The sequence below is a fragment of the Falco punctatus genome, assembly GCF_963210335.1.
Source record: "Falco punctatus genome assembly, chromosome: 5".
Taxonomy (NCBI): Eukaryota; Metazoa; Chordata; class Aves; order Falconiformes; family Falconidae; genus Falco; species Falco punctatus.
This window is the reverse complement of record NC_137584.1, coordinates 43,019,979-43,042,614: the sequence shown is the minus strand read 5'-3', so window position 1 is coordinate 43,042,614 and position 22,636 is coordinate 43,019,979. Positions and strand designations below refer to the sequence as shown.

Sequence of the window (22,636 nt, the reverse complement as noted above, 5' to 3'; positions counted from 1 at the left end):
CAGATGGGTACGTCCCTCATTCTGTCCATGGCAGACCTGTATGAAAAGTGGCTGGGTTACATCTGCGTTCTGGGTTTCCAGTATGTGGGGGGCATTTCATCTGGGGCATTGAAAATCCAGCATGCAGAGGGAAGGCAGGGTGGGGTGGAGAAGCCATCTGTTCAGTCAAAAGCAGCAAGGCAGGTGCTCTTCTAACAACAGACATGGTGTTCATAGTACAGATTTATCAGTACAAGGTAAACAAACAGGCATAAACATGGACCGTAACCTTCCAACAAAAGCAGCCTACTGCTGAGCGCTGCCCGAGACACAATAGCCGTCGACACCTGTGGTTTTGTAGCAATTGTCATCCGTGATCTGCAATTCTCAACAGATTCACAACTTCAGTCATCACGACGCTTTATTATTATCTCTTCACAAGTAGAAACCATTAATGACTTCATGCAGTGGTTTGGATTAAGCAGATCAAGGATGAATTAACTAATTTGCACTGAATCAGCCAGGAAATCTGTTGAATGACCAGAAATAGACAACTTCATCTTTAGGGCTTCTCCAAAATGCTATATCACATTATCTACGAGGCCCTGCACCCTGGGATGCAGAATGGTAAAGACCCAGTCCCTGTTACACATGTACTGCACAGATCAAAAAGGAAAAAAATGTTAAATGCAGTTAGAATTAAGATAATAGTAATTTACAGGTAGCTTGTTTGATTCCTTTGAGGTATCTCTGTTTTCCTTGGGGAAACCATTAAGGTATGGGTAAATATCAAAGGTAGCTTAGGCTTAACTACACATCATTGTTATTTATCGTTGGTACCTGTAGTGCCTAGTGAACTCACGAGCTGTATTCCAGTAAGGAGAAACAGTGAAGAAATGGGCTGTGAAGATGTGGAGCCCTTGAACTTTGACCAAAGTAAATAAATACCTTCTTCCTCAGTGCATGCAAACAATGCTGTTGTGAGGCTCTGAGCTCATCTTACCTTGTCTCCTTGTCTTTTCTTTGTTCTTAGCATCTCTATTTTTAGAATACACATAACCGATAGGATTACAATATAACTAGGAATTTCACGTATCTCATTACCCTGAGATTGACTGCTATAATAATGCCTGTGCCCATTCATCAATGTTCTGTCATGATTTCAGAAGACAATTCCATATTCAGGAAGACACGAGATACCAAATGGACTGCTTTGCAAGCGGAGTATCTTTGTTGTCCCTTTCTGCACAGCCCATGGTGTTGTCACTCAGTTAACAGATCAGGCAGGCTGTTACTCAGCAGACTGTTTTTTTTTCCTGCAGAACTTGCATCTGACTTCAAGTAACAACTCCTTGATGCTTTGGTACTGACATACTGCACTAACCAGTTAGTACAAGTCCCTTACTATTTTCATTACCTCTAATCTGAGGAGGAAAATATATAAAAAGACATATCAAATAAAGATTCTCTCTCTGTATGTTCCTCTCGTGAGGCAAATGACCAATTTTTCTAAAACCTTGGGTTGGTTTTATCTACAGCTCCTTTGGCAGTACCTTTGAAAGACTTTAGTACACTGGGCAGACATACTTGGCTTGTTCCTTTTCCTTTCTTTTGCTGTAATCTCAGTGTTTTAGAGTTATCTTTGTTGTTCAACTAATTAACTGATACCAAAATATTCAAAATCAGCCCTAGTACAAGGGGTTTTTTAAAAGGGATTTTTAAAGGGGGGACAGCATTTTCTACCCGCAGCTCCTTAGGCTGGGATCTGGTTTTAATATTAGATTGCATATTTTTATTCCAAGTTCAGCTGCCTTTTATTATGTGTAAGCTCCTTCCGAGCTCCTCCAAGAATTAGAGCCCTGTTGTGGTAGGCACTGTAACATATCTTAAGAAATTCAAGACTGTTTTGCTACACGGAGTTAACCATACATCCGGGCCACCAGATGCAGAAAATGGGAGGGATGCACCAGGGCAGAGGACAGCAGGCAATCTGATAAACAGGTGAGCATGGGGTGCAAGATGCTCTCCAGGCAATGTGCCTGTCTCCTGCAACCCCGCAGGTCCCCTGACTGTCTCAGTGTCACCATTCTCTGTCCTTCCCTTCCTGTTTAACCGAAAGAGAAAGCAGTTTGTTCCCCTTTATATACTTCCATTTCTACAAGTTGGGATCTGTATCTTCAGGAGATACTCATTCCACCCTATTTTTATCTCATTAGACTCAATATATCTATTGATTAGATCAGATTCAAGGGAATACTGTGTGCACAAAATACACTGGAACCTTGTATCTTAAGTTTCAGCATTTTTTTATAGCTTCATTATAAAACCCCAGAAAATTGCACTGTATTAATAGAAATGCTGACATCCCTTTAGCTCAGTGACATTAATTGAAGCTACCATAATTTATCATCATCCTGAAGAACATAACCTCTAAAAGTACATTAAATAAGAGTGCATTAATGAACAATTATACTAATCAATTTACCCTCCCAACATAACTCTCTTAACTGCAGCAGAGAATTGGAAAAAAGAAAACCATCAACAACAGAAAAGCCTGTGCAAGACAGAAACCTTTGGCAACAGCATGAGACAATCCTCTGCAAAGGCAGGTGTGAGTTGTTAGTCAGTCACTCCTAACACAAGTTGTTTTCTGTTTATTTATGTAGTCTTTCTGTTTATTTCTTTCACTCCTGGCTGTTTTTTTCAGCGCTGTCTCATTCTCATGTATTGGCATAGGTTTGTTTAATGGCTAGACACATCAATGCCTAATGCTTTTGCAGTTACAGAAGTACTTTTCCAGCAAGTTTGTCAGTATAGGCGTTAGAATAGGAAATAGGATTCCTGCGTTATCACAACATATAAACTTGGTCAACTTGCTTAGTGTTAGTAATAGTAATATTAGTAGAGTGGTTCACTCTTTTCAGTAGGGAAAATAATAACATCTTCTATCATAGGGGCATTATTTATGGAGTGAAATAATATGATAGTTGGACAAAGGCAATTTGGAAACACTTCAAAACACTTTAAAAATGAAAGCACTCACCACTCCGCAAAAATAGTTATCAGTGGAAAGGCTGTTGTAGTCTTCTTATTGTAAGGGTAGGCAGTGGAAGAAGACACAGTTTATTCTTAGCAAAATTAAAAAGGAGTTCCTTAGTACTCTGTGAAGGCTCCCAATACAGAATGAATACAAACCAAAAGAGAAATGAAACAAAACAATTTTTCACAGTCACTATTTTTTACATTTATTTGCCTCACTTCAGATCAAACGAATGGGTCAAGTCACTGTTTCTTTGTCGTTTCCTGTTAAATGATTAACATGGATGCTTTGTACCTGACCCCTTAAGAAATTCCCTAATTAGAAGAATTTAAGGTCTTACATACAAGATTGCACGAGTGTTAATAAAATCTCTCTCTGCTGGAAAACCACTGTTTTTAACATCTTTACTGGGATAATGGCACCCCCTGGGACACCAAAAGCACCATCAAAAATCTGTGCTATGGATGGTATGTCCCATTTTGCCACCTACTAAACACTTTCCATCTGATTAAACTCCCCTGTAGGCTAGAGTTGGCAGCCTGTGGCTTCTACTGCCCTGAATCACATGAGGACATGGGTGGTCACCATGACTGAGACGGGAGCCAGGCTGGAAATGCTTTGGCATTGTTCCCTCGAGCTGCAACGCAGCTGCAGTCCAGAAGCTGCATAGCAGCACTCTCACCACCCTGAGCAAACCCTCACATTTGGCTTCCAGACCACAGACAGACAGACAGCCTATGGCCAGAGAAGGCTTGAACCAGGTTTTGTCATACCTGCCCCTGCCAGTGTGTCCTCAGACCCTCTAGGAAGCCTCACTCTTAACTAACTCCCTTTGGGCTTACAAGACTACCATTAACTCCTCATTCCAAAACACGTCAAGTTTTTTCAATGTGCTGAAAGCCTAAATAACTTTTAATTACTACCACTAAGTGGGTTTTTCTTTCCCTGAAATGACAAGGATTTTGGCTTTTAACTAAAATAAGTCATCAAGAAAACGTTAGACCTGAACATTACAGATGTGCATATGATTTTTTAATTCTGAGCAAACGAATAGCTCTTTTTAATCAACAGAATAAATTATGCAAGTTAAGTTGTATACCCACCAGAGAGCTTAGTTACGAGTTTGTTTTGCAGTGTCTGGATTTCTGAGGCTACACCTGTAAAACAGAAGGAGATGCTCTGCAAGCCATGGCATCTGACAAGGCCCATTTGTAGATCTCTGCACTGCCTAGGTAATCTCTGCTGCTTCACAATTCCACACTCCTGAAAATGCAGCCTGAATGAGGTCAGTTGTCACCAGATATAGTCAAAGCTATTTCAGCTAATGGTTTAAATCGCCTTGACTGAAGCCTCTCATCCCACTCCCGAGCTCCTCTTTGAGCAGGCACCAGTGAGCTGCCCGCAGCGAGGTGCAGGGCAGAGATGAGCCGCTTGCCCGGCTGCCCTGCTCCCTGTGCCGCCGGCTGCCGGCCGTGTGCTGGGGTGCCTCTTGCGAGATGTCCCCCGCATGAGCAGGGAATCTTGGCCGCTGCCTTAGGGCAGCACTCTGTCTGCTTTGCACAGCTGGGCCAAGACTGAGCTCCGAACCTAGTGAGCACCATGGATTTCCCAGAGGGATGAGTACTCTGATATTGGTTTTAGCCATTGGGAGTGTTTGAAAGGAGCGCACAGATAAAATTTCCAGAAGCGATGGGCAGGCATGGCACCTAGCATGCCAGGCAGCATTGACGGGCGTGAGCTTCATGCCTCGGCCAGGCAGGAGTGTGAACCCTTGCTCATCCCACGCCTGGCAGACTGGGGCCGCAGGAATTACATTACCAGTTGGCTCAAAGTACGCAGTTCTTCATAGAACAAGAAATTTTCTAAGAGACTTTTGCTGGTTCCTTAAATTATTTTGCAACTAGTTAAATAACTGCTGTGCTAGAAGCTCTGCAGGCAGTAATTATTGCTCCATTTTCTTCTATTAGGCAGTCCTGAACTGAGCCATGAAAATTGCTGTGAAATCGCAGTAGACAAAGAGGAAACTTTTGGACATCATTTTTTTTTGGGATGTTCCAAACCAAAGCTATCTTCCAAACCAAAAAAGAAGTCCAGCGCTGCCAAGTCCTTAATCACTGAAATGAAGAAAGAGACCACAAAACTGAATGAAAAGATGATTGAAACAATTTTCCAACTCTGAAAAAGCCTTTTTTGGCATTACTGTCAGAAGAAAATGAGGGGAGAACAAAAACCCATAATACATCACTGATGTGTCTAACTGGAAGTGACTCGCAGAGGCCAAGCGTTTGAAAAGGGAGCAATGCTGGAGTTTGTTCTTGCTGAGAAAGAACTCGTACGTGGACTTTGCATTTCAGAGAATAAAGCCTTACTAGCATTTCCAGAGAAATTTCCAACCACGTGAGAGCAAGAATCTTCTTAAGAGTATCTACTATACTATGCCATTAAAACATAATCGTAACATAATACCCAAGTACTTACACTTCAGGCACTTAGAGACTCATCTTAGAAACATTTACCAGGTACAGGACAAGGGTATTATTTATAGCACAGAAGTACCAAAGGGCTCACTCTGTCAGGATCAGCTGCCATTGAGCCTGACAGTATGCAAACACAAAGCAACAAAGTCCCTCAACCCTACAGCTTGTGAGTGGCTCAGGACAGAAGGTTTGTTTTAAAACTCTGTGCGTATGATCTGACAAATGCTGCAACTACTGTTAAAAGACTGGTGTATACTTAAAATACAAATGTATCCAAGCTCTGGCAAATTCAAAATCTATATCTAGTCTGAAATATGATGCCGTGAGCATGGTAAAAAGACAACAGCAGACCAAATTATATGACTGGGAAAGCTGGCTGGCAATGAAACTTAATTTTAGCAAATCCTGTGAAACATCCATTATGAAATATAAAATCATCTGTCCTTGCCCTGGAGTAGCAATCACCAGCCAGTAACACTTTGTCAGCATCAGACCAGAAACAGTCCTGACAAGGGTTGTGAAAAAGAGGAGTGCAGCAGAAAACTGGTTTCAGCAAGTATATGACACGTTAGGGATGCAAATGTTCACAGCAAAGTTTTGCTGAAGTTACTAAATGCAAGAGCGCAGCTACCAGCAAAGACCCCCGCAGGCTCACCCTCCACCCCCTCCCTTCATCAGTGTGTTTAAACCATTTGTGTATATTAAACGCCCTGAGATGAGTTCCTTGGACCCTCTGGGTGGGATTCAACAAGCACACAGACATCCCACTTGAGCCAGGGACCCTGCAGTCCCACGCACCCCTGTGTCCTGTACCTTTGTGTGTTTCTGCCCTCCCAGTGCAGCTGGTCCTGCTCTCAGCCCACCCTCGGCCAAGCTGGTGGCACTGGCCAGGAGAGATACTTCTACTCCTTTTTAGTCTGCCACGTTCCTTAACTTTTTCTTAAACGATCTTTAAATCCTTTCTTTTTTATTTTGAGTGTCCTCCCCTGTCATATGTGTGGCACTGAAGCCCACACGGCACTATTCAGTAGCATTTCTTTCCTCGGGAACTGGGAGAGTTTACTTTTCCACAGACAGAGCTTTGCTATTTTGAGTGTGGAATGAGGTGCATGACTGCTCCTGGAAGTCCCACTCAAAAAAAAAGAGAGTAAAGCAAAATGTTGGATGTCTCCCAGTGCAGTGCTGAGCCGAAAGGGGTCATCTTTGCCAAAAAGGATTAGCAAAGCCTCAATTATGTGTTCTTAATACAACAGAGAGAACGATTAAAATACCGTAGGTAACAGTAATACAGCAAGCTCTGAGGTGTATGTTATGTCCACAGCCCATCATGCTGACAAGTATCAAGGTACACGTGCTGTGAGTGAGACTGCCTCCAGGAGCATTTGTGGCAAGGTCTACAGGGCACAGGAACAGCTTTGAGATGCCCAGCTGGTACAGCTGGAAAACCAGGCAAGCTCTGGGCACGTAAGCATCTCTTTACATCCTTAACATTTTGCTGTTTCCCTGTGCTCCACCAGCCATCTCCATTTCTTATTTCTTGTCAAGTAAAAAGCTTTGGGCCACTTCAGTCCTATGTTTCAGCAGTGCCCAGACCTCAGCTGCCATAGAATGCAACTCCTCCACCCTACAGTTACACCAAGAGTCATGAATAATAATACCGAGGATACGTGTCTCTCTGATACAACTGCAGCTCAGGGAGGCTTTTTGTCCTATTTCTTCTTTACACCTCCTTGGGCATAAATTGTAACTAAAGCCAGTCAAAAATACAAAACAAACGTTTAAAGATCACGATTCTTAACTTAGATGCCATAAAATATTCTGCCCACCTCAAACAATAGATGATTCATTTGTGAAAACCGATGATTTATTTATAAAGATGCAAAGTGTAAAGCTGCACCAAGATCTCAGAGCGAGAGAGTGGAACATGCAGCGTGTTACGAAACCCTCCACTGACATCCGCAAAAGATAAAGTGTGTGGCAGAGGAAGGAATACAACAGGGAGAACGTCCTGAGCCTTAGTACAAAGCCAGTAAGGGTTTCTTTGGACTCCTCCATTTCTGCCAGAAATAAACCACTTGAATAGCTCTTTTTAAAATAGCTGTTGGCTTCATTTGTAACGCTATCAAATGCCACAAATCCTCCAAAGGGCCTTCCTCTGTTTCCCCATGCCACGTCTTTTTCCCACGAAAGCTGAAGCCTGGATTTGTTTTAGGAATAGCGACCAATAAACAGAGGCTCAGTAACACTAGCAACAGGAAAGAAACATTACCAGATTCAAATACGAAAAATGAAGGAAAACAAAACATTTTCAACAATGCCTGAGGAAGCCTACAGGTCCTAGGGCTGATCCAGAAATCCTGATAATCCAAGGATTGCTTTTCATCTTTAGGAGACACTTTCAAATTCAGCCAAAGCTGTCGCTAATAATTAATGTAATACTAATTTTTGGGTGCTCTCCCCTATATACATTCCAGAGTACGCCATTCCAGCATTGAATTTATAACTAAACAACTCAACTTTATTTGTAGGGTATTTCTGTGGATGGTGAAGTGATTCAGATGCTCTTTGCGCTCTCCTTACAGGGCCTCCTCTCCCAACAGTAATGGTGCCCAGCCTGCTTTCAGTGCTCAGCTGTTCCCTGAGCTTCACTTGGTGCAGTGAGAAGGGAACCACCAGGGAAAGCAGCGAGTAGCCCCGATTCACCACCCCGCAGCCTGACAGCAGCAGAAGCATCTCTGCATCCCTCACAGACAACAGGCACAGTGGGATGGCCCCAGCCCATGCCCTGGCCTCGCTTGGTTTGGCCCCGGCCCATCACTAAAGTCTTTACCAAAGCCTCTACTTTTTCTTCCTTAACAGGAATTTTCCATCAACTGTTTCAGCTGGAAACCATCAAACTTCCTGCCCCAGGAGAGGCAGAAAGCGGCTAGGGAGAGCAAGCCCCAAACACTACGTAAGGCTTTCCATCTGCCAGATGCCCCAGTAACTCGCCAGTCTGCCTCAGCTGCAGGGTATGGGGTCACAGAGCCAGCCCCTGTCCTCCCGTCAGAGCGCCAAGCCCGCTGGAGGAGTTGTTGCTGTCAGCATCCATAGTTCTGCTGCCTAAGACGTTTCCAGCCCTCGCAGACTGGCACAAAGAGGCTTTTCACAGAGGTCCAGATTGCCTCCAGAGTCTGTCCCTTCTTTATTTACAGGAAGGCTCTTAGGTTTAGTCTGAGGAGGTCTGCAGATTGCCAGGGGGCTCTAGGGGATGGGTTTTGTCAAAGGGCGTATGTTGCAATGCATCCTCAGAAGGGTCTGCTTTCTGTTTAATTTAATCTTTTCTGGAAATTAACTTCACAGCCCCAGCTCCTTTGTGCACCATTTATCTTCAGATGGTATGTGCCTTTCACAGCCTTTATAATCCACTTTGTGCCTGAACAGCTCGATCACTTTGGATTTGTAGAGTTAAAGACAAGACAACTTGGAGGGCCAAGTGTGTACCTAAGCAGGCAGCTCTGTGACAGGGGGAGGCAGAAGGTGGCTGGCTGCCAGCTGCACACACACTGCCCTTGCTCACTTCAGCGTTCCTGCTGCGTCCCTTTCACTAGCACCGCCGTTCAGCTGACTCCGAAGCAGACTGCTTCAGCACTAAGGGGAGCAGTGGGAGAGCGATGCCAAGGGCAAAGAAAGTAAAAGTGTTGTCCCTTTTGGCTACCAGTACATCTACTCAAGCGTCAAACTGCACCACAGAAGAAGCATGACGAGAACAAGATCCCAAAGCAGACGGCTGAATGGATCCGGGCAACAAAACCAGCGGTGGTGACCTCAAAATTTTCTTGTCTTTGCATATTGTTTTCAGACATAGGGAAAGGATTTAGTAACGTATATATTGGTATCCAGTCCTACGTAGCCACCCAAGAATAGGTGACATATGGAGCTGCTGAGACACCTTTAGGCACCCAAGGCATCTCAGATGGCACGACAGGGCTACATTTAGGCAGCAGAATCCCACCCAAAGCTTCAGATACCAACCTAGAGCTGTCAAACACCTGGATTGCCCAGGACAGAGCCAAGGTCCCTTGCAAACAGGGGAATGGCCACTGCCTCCATCCATCTGGGTACTGCTGCATGTGAGGGGAGAGAGACAGCAATTATTACCAGCTGGTAACAAGCTCATATTTTTCTTACCTATCACACACTGGCTTCTCTCTAATTCTACAGAGAAGACAGATATCTTTTGGTATTTTGAACTAGAACAGGTCTCTCTCTGCTTATGTATGTGTAGGCACTGGGGCCAGCTACCCACAGCAGTACCATCTGACCCTGTTTCTACAGATTTTCCATAGGAACACAGATGCAGTCAGACTCCCCATAAGGTAGAATATCAAATGAATAAGATAGCACTGAATCCGTGTCACACACCTCCATTAGCCACACCTGGCACACATAAGGGCAGCACCATATTCAAGCAAAACCATTAATGGAGTATTTGGGCCATGGAGCATATAAATGTATTTGTAATAGTAATGTTGGTGGGATGGCTTAATGATAGAAAAGGAGAAAGATGTGAAGAAACGTGAATATATTTTATTGGACCAGCTGATACACTTAGGAAAGGTAGGCAAAAAAAAATCAGGATGTAATTGCTTTCATGACAAAATGGCATCTGGTACAAAATGTTAGCAGCAGCAGTGTGGAAATGGAGGGGAAAGCATCATGGAAGAAATTATCCAAAGATTCTCATAAAATAAACAAATCCTGCATTATCATGATGGGATAACTTGTGATGCTTCTGGAATTTTGTGATCTATGCACGTGTGTGATGAAATTGATACTTTTTAAAACCAATCCTGCTATCATGCTAGGATGAAATTACTAGTATGGTTTCTAGTTTAAAATTACCATGCAGATAGAAAGAACTGCAGCACTAAGAAGATTTCATTTTAGTGAAATTGCCATTAATGTTTTACCTAATGTAAGCCAATTTTCTCCTTCACTTAGGAAAATGTATCCTTTCACACTCTATTTTATTTGATTGCGCTAACAGAATTCTATACCACCCGTTCAGAGGAAATCAGCAATGTGTTTCTTTCGTACAACAACAGACTGAACACCTGTCTTTTTTATAATTATATGATTGTATTTTTGTTAAAAGTAAAATAAAGAAAGGTAAATACTAACCTAGTTGGAAGAAATACCTTTAAATCCGAGGGTCAGTAACATACAGTTCCATTGCTTATCTTGTTCACAGATTAGAAGTCACTCTCATTCCGAGGTTAGTTTGGGTGGGACAGCATTACAAGTGTTTGAGCCATGAGAACAGCATTCCTCATATAGCTGTTTGTAGCTAACACAGTGGGTGGGATTCCCAGAGGAAACTATCAAGTAGCGTTACCGTATGTTAAAATAACTTCATTTTAAAGCCCCAAAAGCTATAGTCATTGATAGGACTCTGCCTGAAAAACTGAAGTGCTCAGGAAGCAATTGTTTTCAACAACAAAATCTTCACAGCAGCAGGCATCTAATGTTCACATAACCCACACCAAAAAAAAAAACAGTGCAAAAGGTGTTATAACAAGTAGAAAACAAAAATAAAGGTATGTTGAGGAATGCAAACAACTACGACGCAAGGTAATTATACAAATTACATTCCGGCTATCCTTTCCACAGAGATACCAGGGTTTTACTGTATTCCTCCCTACTTATCTTTAGAGTTTGGACATGCATGGAATGCAAAATGTTTTTATCTAGAAGTGCTAAATCCCTTAAAATACCAGACCTTTGATCTCTCTGGCCTGAAGTGACAATAACAGAAATGAAGAGACAACAGCTAAATCGGCAATTAGTCATTAGCCGTGGCACACTTGCAGTAACAAGTGTTTAAATGTGCTGCAGTTCTGAATGATTCAAAAAGTCATGCAAGTGTGAGGCTTGGTTTGAGAGAGGAATCATACAGAATCAAGTATTTTCAAAGAGGGCAAATTAAATTCCTATTTTAAAAAACCACGCAAGAAAGTTGTGGTTTATAGTACCTATATCAGCTACTAATTCTGAAAATAAAGCGCTGCGCATCTGTATTTAAAATGTCACTTGGGGATATTATTTAGCCCAATCCTTTAGATTTTCTTGAGAAAATTCCCCTGCAAGGACAGTATTTGGGTACGTTGGAGAGTATATGCAAAACCAGCACTGGATCTTGACAGCTCTGGCACATGCGCTGAGGCACTGTCTGTGACAATGAGGCACATGAGAGCTGAAGACACATAGGGGTCAGGGGTCGCACGCTGCAGCACCACCCGTTCTGCAGGCGCTTGCTTCTGTGACTCCCAATACCACCTGCCTCGGACTGCAAGGAAGGCAAACCTCCTCCATTGCTCTCTATTTGGCAAGATGTTCAGGATCATGGCAAGGGCTGCCACGAAGAAGCTGGAGGCACGGGGCATCAGAAAGGGTACGATCAAACGAACCACAACACCCTCGGCAGACAGAGGAAGGGGCTGGTGGTCGGCAATTTTTAAGCTACTGGTCATCTATCAGAAGCTACCAACGCTGAGTGAGTGAGATGATTTTCGGTACGATAAAAGAGAAAGAGGGCTACATGCCAGGAACAGACACTCCTCTGGGAAAACAGCAGATTTGAAAACCTGGGAAAGCTATATTTAAGTGCAAACTGATAGGACTCAGAGCCTGGCTGAACAAGAGACAACATCCACGAGTCACAAGAGAAAATAGACAACCTCCCATAAATAGTTCCACTTTTAGTTGAGTCTGACTGGTTTGTTACAGCCCTCGGGCTGCTCTCTGGCTCTGCATAAGGCGGGACATGCCTGAAGCTCTGCACGATTCCCAGACTTTGTGCCAATAGTCTTCATAAGAGGCAGCCTTCAGACCCCCCGACGTGTGGCCATGCAACCCTGAATCCTAGGCGATGTTGCCAGTATCACCTTCCCACACTCTGCTCCTTTCTGCCATGAAGTAACTAAAGGAAATAAACTGTTCATAGTAAGGATGGAGGCTTGACAGCGCTTTCTGCTCATGATTAGACCCTGCTTCCCCCCGCCAGCTTTCTGGGGCCATCCAGACTGACCATGAAACTGCCGGACTGCCAGAAACCTCCTTTAAAGTTCCATGCCGTCTGCTTCCCGCACCCAAGGACATCCACCAGCTGGCAGCCGGGTGGTCTCCAGGCACAAAAGAAAGGGCAGATCAATATGACTAAAATGAATGCAAGCCATGCCAATGAAAGCACCATTTAAATGGGCAAATCTTCCCACTGACTTTGGTGAGAACAGGACCATACAAAAAATGAGGAACTGACATAAAGCACACTGGGGTTTTACCTGTACCTCTCCCACCAGCCTGCCTGAAAGCTCTCCCCAGACATGGTAGCTAAACTCTGGCATTTGTTTCCTGATGCAAATTCAGACAGAAATACACTTCTGCCACCTAACAGAGAAACAGGGCCGTGAATCGGTGATCACACCAGAGGTGTAACTCCTAAAGCATGCAGTCACATCACGGAGCCTGCCCCCCCTGCTCAGCTCCGCAACATGCTCTGCTCTGTCCCCCTCCTTATGTAGGAATGGATGTACCTGCGGAGAAGGTAGCATTGATGACTGTAAGCTGCTCCATTCCTTTCAAAAGTTGTCTCCACACCCGTAGACTAAAACTGGGGTTTAGTACAAGGTATCAGAAAGGATACGTCGGTCCTTTGAAAGCCAAATAAAGCAATGGGGGAAAGGCTCCCCTGCTCAGAAGCAGGACATGGACTTGTTTGCTCACTGAGCCTGACCTTTCCCACCCTTCGCCAGCCCACACCCATCTCCATTTACCCCGAGAGGGCAGTGGTGGACTCTGCCCTTGCCAGGGCCTGAGCATCACTTGCCCACCCACCTGCTGCTTCCCCAGAAGGCTGGGCTCCACTGCAGCAGGAGACTTCCATTAGGCTTTCAAAGGGCTGTTGGTATTTTGGGGCTCCCACCTTCTGCGTAGCAGGACACCACCTTGTCACAGCCAGCCCATTTTCCCCCAGCCACTGTGTTTTTTTCTTTTTTTCCCCTTACTGTGCCCAAGGAACTAAATTCCCTGCTGCAATTCCTAGGTGTGCACAGCGGGATACAGGAAGAGGAGGTGTGAAGCGCTGCAATTCCTCTTTGAAGGACCCAGTCCAGGATCAGTGGCTTGCACAGGTCTCCCCCATCCCCTGTAGTCTGGTGGGGCCACCACAGGCCCTACAGCCTCGGGAAGGGGTCCCGGCTGATGTGTACCAGGCTCTGGCAGCAGTGCTGTTTCACTGCCCCTGCAAGGCCATCACCCAAAATAACCCTTCCCCCACAGCCAGGCAGTGCTGTCACAGCCAGCCCTGGCCAGGAGGCTGGGTACACACCAGTCCCTTTTCCGGGCTCATTTCGATTTGCCGTAGCCACGTATAAAATGGATGCTGCCACTTCATGAGAAGGAACGAACATGCAATACTGTTTCGCTCCTAAAGGAGTTTATCATAAATAAAAAAAAGTCATCAAATTAAATCTATAGTCCATCTGATTAACTGACAAATAAAAAGTTTCTGTTATGACTAGATTTAAGGTCAGTCATCCCACCAAATACCATCTGTTTAGGCAGTATGATTATGCTTGATGTAAAGCACTCCTTTCAGAAAGTTTTGCTGTTACTGGTAAAAATCATCTTTGGATAGTTCTCTTTCAAATCTATTTAATAATATTTTTCCCTGGAAATAAACAAAGTATTTCCCAAATATTTATACTAGGATTTTTTATCCCTGAATCATTTTTCAAATAAAGGCTCAAATATAGTATGCAGCAGTCACCTGAAAGACTATGCGTTTGCAAAACATAAAAAAAAAGGATCCAAGTGTTTTTCCAAAAGAAATCATCCAGTTCAACTTTGTAAATGCAAACTGGGCCTTTATTTTCCAGTCAAGAGTTAACAGTTGCATTCAATTTATCCCATACATAAAGTTATGACCAGGCTAGTTTTTGCAGCTCTAATATTCCCAAAGAATACTCCGTGATTTAAATTATGTGGTGGCATGGGAGAAGGGCTTTCCGAAGAGCCCGCAACCTACATCTCTTCTTCTGCAGAGGCTAACTGCTTATGCATAATTTAATTTTATCCATATAAATCTCTGTCCCTTCCCATCACATAATATTAAGATGCCTCTTACAACATTCCTGTGAGACAGAAAAAATATCGTAGACCAGTCCTTGCCCTAGAAACCCCAAAGTCTCCTGTATTCTTTATGGGCCTTAATGGAATTTTTTCCTGATCTGCTAGTATTTTCAATTTGATTTTGTGCTGGTTTGAAGATCAATAGAAGGAGGTGACACTGAGGCACAGTAATTTTGGGTGTGCAGATGCTACAACTTTAATTATACAAGCCTGTCCAAAACTTCAGTGGTAAACAATCTGCTTACACAGGGACAGCAACAGGATCGGGAGCCATGAATGCATGTCCACGAACACCAGCTGCAGCAGCAGAGCTAATTGGGTATATCCTCAGAAGTGCATCCCCTATGGATACCTTGTTAAGGGAAGTCAGCTACCTTGTTCAGAATAAACTGAGTTATATTGTTTTACATGGATTTTCACATAGATGAAACCTAAGTCTTCAAATTGCTTTCTCTGATGCTTTTTTTCCAGCCAAACATATATAATGAGCTAAAAAAATACGATAAAAAATACAGTAATTTTTTTATAACTCAGTTTTTACTATTGCCACAGTAATGAGCCACAGACCAGAGCAGGTCACTGTAAATGTTAATAGAGAGGTGGTCAGGGATGGCAATTCAGAAAGATGGTACTTGACATGCTCATTAACAGATAAATAGCACTTGGCAACTTCTCAGTCAGTTCCAAAGTCTCCCTTGAGAGATACCATCTCTGAGGTTTGCCTGTGAAGGAAGTGGAACTGCTTTGATTATGCCAGAATATATTTACTACCTGGGAAGCAGTCATGCCAAGACTGTTAATGACAAAGAGTACATAAAAGGAAACAATGTACAATGCAAAGTATATACATCCCAGTTTGACAGTTAAGATTACCTCTGTATAGTAATTTTTGTTAAAAAAAATAAGACAACATTCCAAGGTAGTTAACATTACAATCTAGGCCCACTCCTGGCTATGGAGACAAGTCTGTTAAGGACTTCCAGATGAATATGAGGCATTGCCTCTAACTCTGGTTCTGAAGGACACACAGAGGCTCCTTTTGGGGGCTGTGGGTACCATCATGGACCTTCAGATCTCCTGAAAAATTCTCTGCAGAGCCCAACATAAAACAGAAGCAGTCTCTTTGGGACAACTTACCAACAAAAGCAACAGAAACAGGCATAGGAAAAGAATCTCTAACCACAACTTCCGTTTTTAGAGCATTGTAATCATGGTTCTGAGATGCCAAATCCCACCCATTCTTACCTCATATTTTGTAACATTCTCAAGTTTGTTCACACTTCAGTTGGATACAGTCACCCAGCCTTCTTTGTCACACATGTCCTTATTCTTGGGCTGATGGCTGAGCTCTCTGCCTAACCATTTCATACAGAGCAGAAACCTTATTTAATCCACGATGCCTCTCTGTACTGCTTTCTCCTCTTAAAGAAATTTGACTCATGCATTCATGCCATACAATTCTTATCCTACCTGGCAGGTTTTTTTTGCAGAAAAATATTTTGTTCACAGAGGGGCTGGGCAGGCAGAGCCATCATAAAAACTGGATCCAGTTGCTTTCAGTGCTTCTTTACTGATGTGTCAAATAACTTCTGGGGCAGGTCACTCAAATGAATGCAGTACAACAGGTTGGGCATGTCTCAGTCTGTTCTCAAGTCACAAAACACTATAGGATTTGTTAACTGGCATAGATAAAACCTGCACTGTCATAGTGCTATCAAAATACAGATTGTGGAAGCCATGGCTATTAAGCTAGCTACGTAAAAAATAATACTACATTTAGCCAAGAAATCAGCTATTATCACAGCAAAGCAAAGCATCCTGCAAAACAATTAAAAAAAATCCAAAATTTTATTACAAAACACAGAAGTCATAGTAATTAAATAAAGCATTTTTGTTCCAAATATGGTAACAAAAGGACTTGGAAAGCATTACATTAATGGAATTTCTAAACTATGTTGACTCTTACCAATTACTCATTCAGAGGCAGCCTCTGGATCTAGGATGAGGAATAATTACCCACAGCCAGTACGCAAAGATTGTTCAGGAAGGAGACTACTAACACCCACCTGTGTAACCACAAGAATAAGAATTTTTACCTGTAGTTATTGGGCTGCCAGACAATAGCACTGGATGAAAGTGAGCACCATCAGTTGCATTACTTTACCTCAACTCAATAGACAGACATAATTTGTTAACACTATAGCTCTCAGATCATTTTAAAGGAAAACTCAAATCAAATTACAGTATTCTAGCCTGCAGATCATAAACTGTAAAACAGAAGAATGATCTTCCAATGAGTAATGCTCTAACAGGACTCTGGCTTTCAATAAGCTAAGGCCTGACACAGGTGCTCATTTCTAACAGGAAACTAACTGTACATATTTATAAACAAAATATCGCACTCCCTTGGTCTTTAACCCCACGTTTGAGGAACCACTGTCAGTATCTAAAAGGAAGCACCTGGTTAGATATTTCCAGTGTTTTTTTTCTTTCAGTAGACCTCTTGGTAAAATGCACATGACAGCAAACCCATGCATCCAGTGGGTGTCCTCGTCTATGTTGTGGCATTTGTAGTTCCGTCACTTCACCTTGGGATGTTTAGGAACAAAAATCTAAGCACAAAGAAAACATACACACAGTTAAGATTTACAGGCAGACAGACCTGTACATTTGAGATAACCCTTAACATAAGAAAATGCCTTAAATGCAAGAAAACACTTATTTTTAAGACATTAGAAAAAACCTTTTTTGCTGTGAGGGTAACCAAACACTGGTGTGGGTTGTTCAGAGAGGTGTGGAGTCTTCATCCCTGGAGATACTCAAAACCCAACTGCTCAAGCTAACCCTCCTCTGAGCTGGAAGGTGGACTAGATGATCTCCAGAAGGGCATTCCAGCCTCTGCCCTTCTGTGATGAATAAAAACACTTAGTGGATCTGTATTGTCAATGTCAGGGAGCCCAAAACACATAAGCAGTTGTCTCCAACACCTCATTTCCTCACAGAAAAATTCTCATAATGAGGTAATCTCAGAGATTCACTTTAGATCCAAGTAACATGAATTTAATTGGTTCATTTGTTTGTTACATATTACTTGACAATCAAAGACTGAGGGACACAAGAGGGAAGCGGTAGGAACGTGCACTACAGCCAGGGCAGGGGAAAGACAGTGCTTCTGCCTCTTTCAGCGGCAGCTAATTGCTAGACCAGCTGGATCTATTTCTTAGTATGTACATAGAAAGCAAAAGGTGGGAGTGTGACAGAAAATAGTAACAGAGATACAAGACAGGACGAGTGAAACTAAAATACGTATGCACATCAATCACTGAACATGGATTAGCTGCAAAACAGAGGTCATTAATGCAGGCCATACTTCCCACCAGCGATTCCACTCTCATATGAAAAAGTCTGCAACACATGATGAAATAGCAAGAGACAGATGTCACAAATCCACCAAGTCACATGGTCTGGGAGTGATCTCTTGCCAAGAATTGCATGAACTGCTTTAGCAAACACTTAAAAATGAGGCAGATGAAGCCTTAAGGAAAGGTCCCATCACACTTCCAAGCCAGAAAGAAGGTCACAGTTGGGCAGATGAAGGAGAAGCAGCAGTCAAGGAAAACGAAGGAATCTGGAAAGTGCATTCTTCTACTAAAAATCATTAGGGAAAGGCAGGCATTTTTGTAATTGCACACTTAAGACTGTGCACATTTTCGGTGGTCTTCAGACAAAAGCTTCTCCCTGGCAGGAAGAAAGAACCAATGCATTCAGATAAACTTAATGCAACTGAAAAAAAAACAGAAAAATGCACATTAGTGTTCTTTAAGCCCACGCCCTAAGATCCCAGAGATCTTAGCTGCAATGTTCTGCATTACACTGCCTTCATTTCAGGGCATTCAGAGCCTCTCATTTAGGAGATTCTCTGGTGAGCCTTACTGCTGTAGTGTAAATTTGAATTGCCTGCTCCATCCTTCTTCCAGAGGCTACTGCCACCATAGCAAAGCCAGCACAAGGAAAAATGTTCCCAAACTGGAGATGATCTAATGCACAGACCAGCCTTTTAACACTTTCAGAAATACCCAGTGGTAATAATGCTGTGCTGATGTAAAGTGTTACCACCTGCATATATTCCTCCTGACGAGAACTGCCAAAAGGGAAGCCGTGCCCATAGCCCTTTACTCCAGTGCAAAGCTACTGCCCTTTGCCAGTGAGGGTGTCTTTGAGCTGACAGGCCAGACACTAACTGGAGCAGCTGAAGGGTGGGCACCTAGTCTCTTCTGATGGCTATGTTAGGCCACCCTAAGAGAGCAACACTCAGGGTAACGTGAGGGGTGATGATGCTTTAAGTGACCATGGCAAGACTTTCAGAGCTCATCTTTCAGTCATAAGAGTAAACCTACCTCCATTTCATCGGCACTTTAAGTAAATCGCAGGGCTTTGCACTGCAATGATATGCAGACCCTTGTTCCATTCTATCAACACTGCAGTCCAGGCAGCTGAGCTCTTTGTACTACTGCAGTGTGATTCCCCAGGCCTTCTCGCTTTGGATTGAACCAACCTAGCAGAAAATCTTTTCTTTTTCCTCATCAAAACCAAGAAATAGTTAAGCAATAAAATGTTGCACATCTTATTTATTTATTTAATGTTGCACACTGTTTGGGAGTGTGTGTTGTAATGCGCTGGAGGAGGAGGAGGCAGAATTAGCTAACGTTGCTAATGACACTTGGTTGTTGTGGCTATTGAGTCCAACAGAAATGATTGCAAGAAGCCACAGGTAAGATCAAACGCAGTCAGCAGATGAACAGCCCAGCAGCTGTTGAAAATGAACCTGTATAGACATACATGCATCCACCTTGGTACAAGTCTATATTATATAGTGGTAATCTTTGAATGTCAAGAATCCAGAAAATACAGTCTGCCCCTCTTTTTCTATGACACAGGCCCCAAGATGAGAACAATTCAAGAAATATCAAGTATTTTACATGCAGCTACTCCCGCTAACACAAGAGACTGATCTTACTTTACAGACTTCAAATTAGTCTGCAGTAACAATCAGATGGATTATTGTCCACCCTACATACAGCATTATACAACAGACCAAGAACTTCACAGTCCTTTTACACCTCCTTCCTCAACACAACATACTCGTCACTGGGAATGATGGGAAAAATGGTTTAACTTAAGTAACAAATTATATGCTTCCATCACACACTAAAATGTAACTGAGAAAAAGAGAGTTTTTAAGAGATTATACTATACTGAAATATCACCTAAATAATATTCCACTAATAGGATGCCTCCTTATTGATTTGACCCCCTTCTGTTTATAAAGTCAGACACAATTTTGAGTTAAACTATGGCTTGCTGTATTCCTGTAAGACTTCCACTCTGTTCAGCACACATCATGCAGTGCTTCCTGGCTAACCAGTTGTTCAGCGCTTTGCAAGGTCTTCACAGATCGAAGTGTGGCTCTGTACCTTATTTATTTCACATTATTTTCTGAATTTGTTGATATTCTGCTCATGGGCTTGCCTAACATGACCAGGTCTATCTGGATTCTTCACAAACAAGAATGAATTTGCTTCATAGCAGCCCATTTTGCAGATGGTGTATTTCTATTACCTCTATTTTAAACAATGGAAAACTGAGGTATGGAAGGATTAATGTCTAATATCTCCAATAACTTTGACTGCTCACAGACATATAAGACTGTACTGGTTTTGGCTAGGGTAGAGTTAATTTTCTCCATAGTAGCTAGTATAGGGCTATGTTTTAGATTTGTGTTGGGACCTGTGTTGATAATGCAGAGATGTCTTCCTTACTGCTAAGCAGGGCTCACACAGCGCCAAGGCCTTTTCTGCTTCTCATCTGCCCCACCAGCCAGTAGGCTGAGAGTGCCCAAGAAGCTGGGAGGGGGGACAGCCGGGACAGCTGACCCCAACTGGCCAAAGGGATGTTCCATACCATATGAAATCACACTCAGCCTATAAAGCTGGGGGAAGAAGAAGGAGGGGGAGGGATGTTTGGAGTGATGGTGTTTGTCTTCCCAAGTAACGGTTACGGGTGATGGAGCCCGGCTTTCCTGGGGATGGCTGAACCCCTGCCTGCCCATGGGAAGCGGTGAATGAATTCCTGTTTTGCTTTGCTTGCGCATGCAGCTTTTGCTTTACCTGTCAAACTGTCTTTCTCTCAACCCACAAGTTTTCTTTTGTCCTTCCAAATCTCTCCCCCATCCCACTGGAGGGAGTGAGCAAGCAGCTGTGTGGTACTTAGCTGGGGTTAAACCACAACAAATACAATTTTTTTCAGAGACAGCTTAAAATACAGATGATACATTGATTTTACCTGTGTTTGTGAAAGCTCTACATTTCTGCAAATCAGGCTCAGGTTCTCAATATTGATACCACAAAATAAGGAACGTGAAAATGAGCGATTGTTTATGGAAAATCTATTTTAACTGACTGGCTCCTCACCAGACAGGAAATATGCAGTAGCAAAAGAAACATCCCCAGTTCATCGGAGTAGCATTCAACCGTCAGCATACGAAGCTGGGTTTTTTATTCCAGCTCACAGCATTAGTCACTACACTTTTTCCAATTTCTTCAACAAATGAAGTAAGGGTCCTACATATTATGACCTTTTTCAGAGAAACATCTCATCCACAGAATGGAGTCCAACGGAAAGCAATACTGTCTGAACTAAAGGCCAGAGTACAACAAGTGCATGTAAGAATGTCAAATTGCAAAGGCAACCTTCTTAATAAAACAAAAATCTTAAATCAAAATAATGGTCAGCCTCAGAGCTGAAACACATTACAGCACCCTGCCACTTCACCTAAAATAGAAAACAATAACCCCAGCAGATTATCCTTTTCTTTGTAGAGAAGTGTAGGAAGGGGTTGGGACATACTTGTTGCCAGTATATTTTATGGATATTTCTTGTAAGCAGGAAAGCATCAGAAGCCTTCTGGTCTGTTCCAGCTCTGCATGTGCTCTAACATACCATAATAGAAAGGAACACAGTTTCACCAAAGGACTGATGGAAGTTCTCTGCAAAACAAGTATCTTAAGGCATGAGCTGTGCCTCTAACAGAAACATTTCTAACCAAGAAATTCAGTTTTCTATATTGCTTTATCATAAAAACTTTTTTTTGTTTCTGACACATTTTTGTCAGTGATTACTATTCTTATAAAAACTTACTATTTTTACTTTTTACTTTTCTTTTTTCTTTCTGACAATGCTGAATAGCTGCCACTAATTCATCCTGTAACTGACGTAGCTGGGACCAAATTTTCATCAAGATCAGCACTGCATCCACAAAATCTACATGAGCATTTACTGTATGTACAAACATGCTTGTAAATAAGCACATAAGCAGAATTACACAATTTATATGCAAATATGTGGGTTTGCAAGGGCAGCATTTTTCCATTACAACTTTACAGGTAAAATGTACCTTCAACCATGCACCAATTTTTGCTAATTTGTACCTTAATGAAGAATAGGAATGAACGTTTACTAAATAAAACATCTGAACCTGGCAGTACTGCTTTTAATGAACAGTTCTAAAAAGTGCAGTATGTTTTGCATTTACAATTTAACTGTGGGAACAGTCAGAAGAGACAATATACATACTTCCATTTCCTAGAAACTCACCACCAGACCACACGTCTCTCCATAATTCCCTCTTGACTATCATATTGCTGTGTTTATACCATGTCCACATTTGTGATGCCAGATGATCTTGTGCAGCATGTAATAAAAATATCCTGTCTGAAATATTTCACCTATTTCATATTGCGCTGAAGGCCCATAAGTTGTTATCTCTCTCTTGAGAGTTAATCCTTTATTTAGCCTGTATCATCACACGATATATTTGGACTGAATGTTTAGAATCATTTTTCAGCTCAAATTATCAGGAACAGGGTGGTTAAGAACAGCGATATTTACCTGTATCAGAATTCCACTAGCA

At 42.5% G+C, this 22,636-nt stretch overlaps 1 protein-coding gene across 13 annotated transcripts in view; it reads right to left on the bottom strand.

Annotated features, from left to right (window-relative positions):
* Window positions 1-10,045: 10,045 nt before the first annotated feature.
* STX11 (syntaxin 11) overlaps window positions 10,046-22,636 on the bottom strand; it is a 54,549-nt gene continuing 41,958 nt past the window's right edge. For 5 of the 13 annotated variants that reach the window (XM_080390611.1, XM_080390614.1, XM_080390617.1 and 2 more), the window contains 2 exons: window positions 17,128-17,279; window positions 10,046-16,733 (listed from right to left, as the gene is read on the bottom strand). The gene's annotated coding sequence lies outside the window, so the exon portion shown is untranslated. The remainder of the gene's footprint in view (window positions 16,734-17,127; window positions 17,280-22,636) is intronic. The other 8 variants (XM_080390623.1, XM_080390618.1, XM_080390622.1 and 5 more) reach the window with 8 other exon arrangements.